Source organism: Tupaia chinensis, unplaced genomic scaffold (genome assembly GCF_000334495.1).
Source record: "Tupaia chinensis unplaced genomic scaffold, TupChi_1.0 Scaffold000436_1, whole genome shotgun sequence".
Classification (NCBI taxonomy): domain Eukaryota; kingdom Metazoa; phylum Chordata; class Mammalia; order Scandentia; family Tupaiidae; genus Tupaia; species Tupaia belangeri.
The window spans coordinates 1,021,410-1,029,603 of record NW_006159941.1 but is presented as its reverse complement, the minus strand read 5'-3'; positions in this window follow the sequence as shown (position 1 = coordinate 1,029,603).

Genomic DNA, 8,194 nt, shown 5'->3' with positions numbered 1-8,194 from the left:
TCATTAGTGTTCTTATAAATTAAAACCCTTTTTTCCTCCTTTAGAATAGTTATTGGGTCTTGGTGGGTAAGAGATTGAAATGAGATGCTCTTTACTCAATTGAAGCAGCAAATACCTCTGCAGGCTTAGTCATAAAATCCTGCACGGAAATAATACTTGTCTCACAACCAGGTCAGAAATGATAACTGAAACCATGGAATCCTTAAGATAAGCTACCTGTGTAATCAGGGGAAATAGCTAACAGCCTAATAGAAGTCTTTGTGTAGGAGGACAGTGATTGAAGTTCAAAAGGCTTAGCAGAGGTCAAGTTGGCAATGTCAGGTATTTCCCCACGTTTACTTCATTCAATTAAGTTGAAACAGTCTGTTCCTGTGGAAGGGTTTGTAGCTTCCCTTATAATAGAGAGACCTGGCAAAGGGATGCTTGTTTTTTTTTTTTTTTTTTTCCTGTACCACACCATGTCTGAGATGATTTTGAAAAAGAGCCTGAGTTAAAGTTTTCTGAGCTTTCTGTGTAAGAAATTAGATATTCTATGATGGCTGCGAATCTTGTGAATTTACCAATGATATTAGAAAGAGATGGAAAATATAGTTATCTGCATGTGTTCACTAACTATCAGCAGCTAAATTATTTTCAAACTTGTGTTATTGTTATTTCTAGATGGGATGACCATTCCTGGGTCTGCCCCATTAACTGAGCATGGCTTTTTTTTTTTTTTTCCTGTTTAGTCTAAACTGCTGTTGATTGCATTGACCCCTGCCCAGCTGAAGGACAAGATGCTCTGGTTTGAAGGCTTTCTTCGAAATGTCTGTCTTCTTAATGCAAGGTTGCTAGTCCAGGCAGATTTTAGAATAGAAAATGCCAAAACTTGCTTTTAAATACTTAGGACTTTTTCTGTTTTCTTGGTTTGTAACTTTTTTTTTTTCTTTTTGAAAGGTACTATCTTATTTCTTATTTGGAGTAATTATTTTCCAAACATGAGTGAACTTTGTGAAGGAATAGAAATGGGACATACTCTAACTGCAGCAAATGATCAGATTACAGAGATAAATTGATATATGAGAGGTTCCGGAATACTGGGTAATTACAGCACATACCTCCAGGAATTTCACACACACACACACACACACACACACACAATACCACATTAACCTGTCTGTGTGTGCGTGTGTGCGAGATAGAGAGAGACTATGTAGGTTTTAATTATAATTTAACTATACCATAAGAAATATTTGGAAGATAATGCCTATTTTAAATTTGTTAGCACCATATTTCATTATCAATGTGTTTACTACTGTTTAAAATATGTTCTCAAAAGCCCACAACCAAAATAACTATTAGTCAGATAGTGATCAAAACAAATTGAACAAGAATGATTTTACTTAGTAGTTAAATTGGATCATTCATTAGATTCGTGTGGACCTACCTGCAACTGCTAAATCAGAATCTTCAAATTGGAATTAAGCCATTTATAGTTTACCAAGATCTCTTGAATCTGACGGCCCAGTTTGTGAAGCCTAAAACATTAGTCTAAAATAATATGCCATTTTGTTCTAATCAGTTTGATGTGGAAGGAACGGTGCAATTTACTAAGGAACTACTAATGCATGATTTTGGTAAAGCAAGTGAACTGGAGTCTTAAACTGCCTCTCTGGAGCTTTCCAATAATCCCCAGACTTTCTTATTGTCAGTTCCATTTTACAGATGAGGAAACTGATACTGTTAAAATAATATCGAGTTGAGAGAAAGTGATAAATCCCTACCCCCCCAGCCCCCCTTGAGGGATGGTCACGCTGCAGTCCCTTTTCCAACTCTCCTCTTGGGCTTTTGGACACTGGCTGGTGTGGTTTTGAAGTTGCTGGGTCCAGGACTCAGTCACACTGTTGCCCATGTAGGATCCAGCTGCCTTAACCTCCATGTCACCAGCTGGTCTTGTCAATATCATCAAGCTAATAAGTAGGAAAACCTGATTCAGTCTCAGTTCTTCTGGCTACATGTTCAGGGCTTTCAGCAGCCTTGAAGCAAAAATCACTAAAGGCCTTTCCCAGCAGGGTCTGTATTTAGATTTAGCATTTTGTCTTTCCATTATCCTTAAATAACATTCCAGGCCAGAGTCATTATGGTTTAGAACACATTTATTGAGTGGGAATGTGCCTCATGTTGTGTTAGATGATGGATGAAGCCATGGTGGAATGGGTTCTACCCTTAGGGAGTGTTGTTTGGGAAGTGAGATTTACTTGAGACAAGAGCAGAAAGCAATGGGCTGAAGTGATATAACGTTGGCTAGCCCTGTAGCCTAGTGGTTAAAGAAGCCGAAACCCACACTGCGAACTTTGGTTTGAATCCCAGCCCTGGGACTCAAAAAACAAAACAAAAAAACCAAAACACTGGACATTTGAACATGCATGCCCAAATCCTGACAGGGTAGATGGAAGGGAAGGTATCATGGCATTGAGAGGTGCTTTCTCCCTCTCTCTCTGTCTCCCTCTCTCTCTGGAGAGCACATGTGCCCTCTGGTGATTAAGGAATTAAAATGAAAAAAATTAAAGTGATAAAATATACAGTGTGGATTTCTAGTGCCATGATAGTTCACAGAAAATTGTTTGAGGCTAAATTTTTTAGAGAGGACTCCAGGAGAAGCAGGATTTTATTTGGGTCTTGATGAGTAGGTCTTGGCAAATTCCAGAGAAGATACTTCAAGTATAGGAAAGGAATGAGCAAACGAGTGAGTGTGTATCTTAGGAGTGGGGTCGTGTGTCTGTGCACTTAGTCATAGTTGGTGCTGTGAGGAGACTGGGCCTGTAGGGGAGCAGTGCGAGGTGGAATGGGTTGTAGAAGGTGGAGCCACACACTGTCTGTCAAGGTGTGCAGACCCCACAGGGCGCTAAGATGGTCTAGCTAGAAGGTGTATTTTGGGGTCATTCCTCTTTTTCTGTGTGCTGCTGCTTATTCTCTCAAACGTGCACCTAGAGTCCCCAGAAAACTATTTCATGCTCCCCAAGTGTCTTCCATTGTCCAGAATCAAGTTAAGCATATTGAATGTGACCATTGCTCTGAGACGCAGATGGGATTTGGGACGTGGAAAGACAAAAGCCTTAGCACAATGGACAGAGAATCAGCAGGTTCCCGGGATATGACTAATTTTTCTCTGGCTGTTTGGCAACAGGTGGTATTTATCTAAGCAGACTGCCCCGGGCAGCTGGTTGATGGGTTCTCCCAGCTGGACATCTTCTCCCCATTTAGTGCAGCCACACCTGCTTCATGGCAAACAAGAGCCTTTCTCATCTCCAGTGTCTACATGTGGGGGCTTGGGGGATAGAGCAACCATTCAGCTTCCAGCTGTAGTGGTTCATGGTGTCTAGGATCCCATCTGGCTTCCTACCAGAAAAACAACAGCAAAAAAAGAATTAGGTTTAAGGTTTGGAGGTGGACTATTTTTTTTCAGGGGTGGTTTTGTTCTGTCGCATTGCTTTCTTTTAAGAAAGAGATTTCATCATTGGCTGCTATCATGTGATCAGAATGCTCTCTCATGAAAACTTCCTTTCCTTGAAGCATGCCCTGACATGAGGGTGCCTGTCTCTTCAAGCTTTTATTGTACTGAATTAAGGAATAGTAGAATAGTCTCATGAAAGATTAATCACTTCCCGTAAGCATCTTGTACCTGCAGACAGGCAATTACTGAAATATGTCCGAAAGAAAACAAGGAAGGATGTTAAATGTATCGGCCAGGTATTTGACAGTGTGACTACAGAACCTGTTTGGGTGCCAGCTTTTTTGGAGCCAAAAAGAACTTCTGTGCTGAGTTAATGGATCATCGTTTGTTTTATACATGAGTAACAATGTTTTCTTTGTAATGGTAGCCAAACTTGGACAACACAGGTATTTCTCTTGAGGGTACAAGTGTATACATTCTTATTTATTTCCCTGTCTAACCCTAATAGTGAGTCAGCCATTTGGACTAAATCCCAGTCCTCGCAATTTAGAGAATCCTGAATCTGCACAGTTGGACCTTTCAGATAGTAGGTGTTCAATAAATATTTGGGGACTGATAACGTCTATTTTATAGTTGTCAAAGGGTTGACAGAAAAAAAAAAAGGCAAGATTTTAGGGGATGTTGTAGCTTTAGTCTTGAGAATCCTAATAATCAATAGACTATTCGGTGTACCCTCACTTTGACTCAGAACTTTCCATTTGACTGTTCCAGGCTTTGTGCTAAGAGCTGGGGGTTAAGGAAAAGACACAGTCCTTGCTTTTGAGAAGCTAAGAGTTGCTGGTAAGAGAACTAGTAAAACGGCAACAACAAAAACATCTACTGAGCACTTGCTGTTGCCTAGACACTCAAGGAACTTACCTATGTTCATCTGTCTAGTCTATAGTTATTATCATTCCAGTATTTCAGATTGTAAACCAAGGCACAGAGTTATACAGTTGTGTACTTCTTCAAAGTTAGTAATTGTAGAACTAGAATATCAATCAATACACACACATGAGTAGCCACTATGTGGAGTGCTCTGTTGCAGTGAGAGCAGAGTGCAGAAAGGAGCTGCTCTGTTGCAGTAAGTACAGAGTGCAGAAAGGAGGTGCTCCCTGCTTGGCACAAGGGCATTGAAGAAGAGTTTCAGGAGGAGGTGAGATCTAAGCCTTCTTCCCTCTCCTTCTGTTCCGGGGATCTTGAAGCAGGGACATTTGTTCCTCCCCAAGGCTGAGCCTAGGTCTTTCTACTAAGATATACTTCGCTACCAACCGGGAATGCTGTGTTCTGTTTTCTGACAGCACTTCTACTGATGCCTCAGCCTCTGATTTAGCTTCAAAGAGCTCTAACACGGTATCTTTCATGATTAGCAGCCTTCTTTAGTGGAAGAGATTCAAGAGTCACATGTTGGGCTGTCGGAAAACTCATGATGCATTTTTGTATAGAAAAAAAGAAAAAATCGTCATGACTTTTTCTGTCTGAATCTCATCTCTGCCATTTTTAAGCTGCGCAATGTTAAACAAGTAACTTCTCTGAGCTTCAGTGTCCTCATATGTAAGACAGGGCTAATTATGCTCATCTTAGGTCTTTTGATAGAATGAATTGAGATGTTCTTTAACATGTGAAATTGATCACAGAAAAGGTGCTCAATAAAGGCTACTTTTATTTCTTTTGTAAAAGTATGGTTCTTCTTCTTTTTTTTTTTTATTTGGCTTTGCCCTGGTCTCTGATAGCACTTATTAAGGTATTATACAAACAGCAGGTGACTAATATATGTTTGTTGATTTGATTTTATAGAAACAGAGAAATAAATGAAAATGTCAGTGTTATAATATTTTTCTCTTTGGGAATATTTTTAAAATTAAGGTTGCTCAAATATATATTTTTGGTAATACAGACAGAATTAAATTAAAAAATAAATCTCCAGAATTATCTATTTCAGCTGCTATCATTCATGACATCAGTGTTGTTTTCTTTTTTTTGTTTGTTTTTGTTTTTTGAGAGGTTTTTGCAATAGAGTGCATGTGCTCGTCAGAAAAAGAGAGAGAGAGACAGAGAGACAGAAAGCGAGAAATCACCCCCCAGGGGGATGGCCATGCCACAATAACTTCTCTTCCATTCTCCTCTTGGGATCTTGGGCACACACTCAGACACACACACACCCGGCATGAGTTTAAGCCACTGGGTCTGGGACTCAACCCACGGTCGACTACATGGGAGTCCAGCGACATAGCCATTACGCTAACTGCTGGTCCCAGTCCCACTTGGCTTTCAGGTTTTGGTTTAGACGTTGTCTTCTCCTAGAGTTTTCCTTGACTGAGTTAAGCTCCTCCCATCTGCCTCAGTAGCACCTTGGGGTGTAGGAACTATAGGTGCCAAAGAAGCTTCATTATCTGTAAGTGATTGAAACCAAAGCCGCACAACATACAGTTACCACTTGCAGCGACCAACTCAGTGGCAGTAGGTTCAGGATGTTGTGCACTCCCATCTCCATCTACCCATGAAGCAGTCAGTCCCCTCCCTGCAGCGCTTAGTGGCCACCAATCTGTTTTCTGTCTCTCTGGATTTACCTCATCAAGATTCTTCATATAAATGGAATCGTAAAATGACTTTTTGTGTCTGGCTTTTTTGAACCATCATAACACGTCCAAGGTTCCACATGGTAGGGTGGTTGGTTTGTTTTCCTGGCTGAGTAATAGTCCACTGTAGGTATATAACAGCTATGTATGTCAGCTTTGTTATTCTGTATGTCAAAATGTTGCCCGAGTTGAGCTTAAAGACAAACCCAAGGTCTGGCGTTATCTACACTTAGAATACCAGCCAGTCTTAAAAACTTAGAATCAGGGTAAGAAGATAATAAAGGTAGTATATATTAAATGTAAGTTTTGTAAAGACACTTTTATTTATGTAGGAAAAAAAGACAGAGTTGGTCTCATAGCATAGTGGTTTAGTGCTGTACATTGGGAACTGGATCCCACATGGCTGACCATGGTTTGAATTCCAGCCCCTACAGTTTGAGAAACATGCTGGGCATGTGTCTCTGTTCCCCAAATCCTGACATGATGGAGAAATACAGGAAAAAGGATGATGATATGACCAGACCCCATGGGAGGGTGTTCTTTTTTTCTGTGTTCCTCTCTGGTAAGCACTCTTGTCCTCTGGCACTAAAATGTCTTTTTTAAAAATGGTAAACAATCTGACTATGGGACATTCTAATGGAGAAGGGCTGTTAAGGAGTGAAGATGAATTAGGCTTTATCCATCTTCTAGAACCCTCCCCAAAAAGCCCCTGGATTAATTATTAGCAGCTGGGCCCCCTGAGGTTGTTTGTTTGTTTGTTTGTTTTTCAATTCCAGAGAGTGTGTGTGCTTGCCAAGGAGAGACAGGCAGATAGAGGGAGGAAGAAAGCACGCCTCAGCAGAGAGTGGTCATGTTGTAGTCCCTTTCCCTCTTTCTGTCCTAGCGGGATTTTGAACATGCATGTATACGTGCCCAGCACATTTCAAACCTTTGGGGCCGGGATTTTAACCAGCCAACCTTATGGGATCCAGCTGTTAACCACTAGGTAATGCTCCACCCTTCCTGAAATTTCACCATTCCTTATCCAACTCTTCAGGTTTCATTTTATTTATTTATTTGCTATAGGGTGCGTGCGCTCACCAGAAAGACAGAGAGACAGAAAGTGAGAAATCACCCCCCAGGGGAGATGGCCACACCGCAATCCCTTCTCCTCCATTCTCCTCTCGGGATCTTGAGCATGCATGCACACATGTCCAGCGTGAGTTTAAGCCACTGGGTCCGGGACTTGAACCCTGGTCGACTACATGGGAGTCCAGTGATCTAGCCATTATGCTATCTGCTGGTCCCTCAGGTTCCATCTCAAAAGGCACCAATGTAAGATGGAGAAGGGATTTGCAGCATGGCTGCCCCTGTTGGGGGGATGCTTTCTCTCTCCCTGTCACTCTCTCCCTCTTCCTTCCCCTTCTCTTTTTCCTCCTCCTCTCCCTCTCGGTCTATGTCTATCCCTCTCTGGGGAGCACATATGCCTCCTGGAACATTTTAAAAAGAAAGAAAACAAAAGGAAGAAAAGAAAGGAAAAAAAGGAAAGGAAGAAAGACAACACCTGAAATCTGGATTGGAAATTGTGGTTAATTCAGTTTGATGCTGGGGATTTTCTGCTGAGGAACCCTAAGGGAAGAAACTGAGTTTCTTTGGAAACTGAATGTCTCAGGTCTTAAACTTAGACGTAGCTGTCACTCTGATAAGGGTCTTAAGCATTCTAAACTTTTCTTATTTAAATTGTGAGAGTAATTATAAAGGCTATGCTTGCTGAAAGTTAGTGTTCTCCATCTTTCTAAACACAAAGGTATGAATTTCCTTTAGAGAAGTCATTTGTCTAAACCGCAAAACTAGCCTGAGGGTCTGTCTACATCCTGAGTTATCTCTTACGGAGCATGCATAATGTTTCATAATCTGGCTTTTTTTTTATGGCTTATAATTATCAGGTATTCACTTTCTTTAAACCTAGAGAAATAAAATTGTAGTAATTGTGGATAGAAATAACAATCTATGATTTGTTTCCACCTAGATAAAAAATTCAGACACTTGGTGCTCTCAAAATCATGATTTCTACCACTGGAAAGAGTTATGCTTTATTTCTTTTCCACTTGAGCAGTGTGCTTTTTGACTCCTTATGGCTTTGTCTAGTCTCTGTGTAAGTAAG